General features: G+C 48.4%; 1 long non-coding RNA gene across 1 annotated transcript in view; it reads left to right on the top strand.

Moving 5' to 3' along the window:
* LOC115273756 overlaps positions 1–819 on the top strand; it is a 1,946-nt gene extending 1,127 nt beyond the window's left edge. Inside the window, exons 2-3 of the long non-coding RNA XR_003900924.1 lie at positions 4–93; positions 652–819. This is a non-coding gene — a long non-coding RNA (uncharacterized LOC115273756). The remainder of the gene's footprint in view (positions 1–3; positions 94–651) is intronic.
* Positions 820–1,156: the final 337 nt, after the last annotated feature.

The following is a 1,156-nucleotide window of genomic DNA, read 5'->3' as shown; positions in this document are numbered from 1 at the left end:
AAGAAAGGCAAGAATGAGATGAATTAGAAGATTCCAAATGGCAAGGTCAGAAAGGAAAAGTCCAGATGCGGCAAAGCAATCCAGAGGACCTTGGTGAGAACAGACGCATAAAGCAGGTGGATTCAGGCTCCTTGTTGTGGGGCATGCAATTTAAAGGCTCCCCTTGGTCTACCTTATGGAATCTTCAGGAAATAGGCATGGCTCCTTGCACCATGATAAGTGAGTGGCTTCTACAAGGAGAAGCCAGGTTTGTCATCCAGGTGGCCCTTGCAGTCGCAAAAGGGGATGACAAGGTTGCTAATACCTAGGTCACATTGACAAACTTGGGATTCCAGCTCCAGACTTACAGGGGTGGGTGACTGGTGATTGTGGTGGGAGAGAGAATGGAGAGGGTTCCAACCCAGATCCACTGGACCATCAAGGCTGGCCTGAGAAAGCTTGCCACTCAACTCCACTACCTCCCAGTTCATTATGAACGTGGACCAAAGTTCTAGGTTTCTTCCGTAGGCAATGGGCAAAGAGGACAAGAGACAGAATCGTAGCCTAGGGTGCCAGTCGGGGGAGATTTGTTTTTTTAAGACAGATGTATGTGGCTCTTAATTGGACCAGTCAGTTTAATCTAATACTACTTTTTCTATTCACGCTTGGCAGCAACCTGGGCTGGGAAAGGGAGCCTAGCATCGCCCCGCACAGCCCGGCCCAGCCCAGCATGGCTCCCCATAGACCACAGACCAGCCTTCGTTTGCAGCATGTCAGGGCTGTTGGGTCTGGAGAGGCTGAGTCTACCCCCCATCTCTTCGTCACTCGCCTCCATGTCCTCTACCTCCAGATTTCTCAAGAGGACCGGAGGTGAGTGTCCTGTTCATAAAGTCCAGAGGCAATAATTTCAGACGTTTGCACTGGGTGGCTTTCTGTGTTTTCTGAATGCGTGAGGCAAGAGCAACGGCTGGGTAGTGGTAGCGTTTAAAGCCTGCAAGTCATAGATTAGCATCTCAAAAGTCAATTAAGAAGGCAATTTCTTCCCTTGGTTTGTATTTGTATATTATTAATGAACTGCAAGGCCTCCGTGTGTGGTAAATTAGCCTAGGTAACTGGGGAACAGAGTACAAATATTTTTTCCCCTTAATGGCTCCGAACCTTTATCTCATACAGAGAA

The sequence above is a fragment of the Suricata suricatta genome, chromosome 2 (genome assembly GCF_006229205.1).
Source record: "Suricata suricatta isolate VVHF042 chromosome 2, meerkat_22Aug2017_6uvM2_HiC, whole genome shotgun sequence".
In the NCBI taxonomy this organism is placed as follows: domain Eukaryota; kingdom Metazoa; phylum Chordata; class Mammalia; order Carnivora; family Herpestidae; genus Suricata; species Suricata suricatta.
The sequence above is the reverse complement of the archived record's forward strand: the minus strand, read 5'-3'. Positions and strand labels throughout refer to the sequence as shown.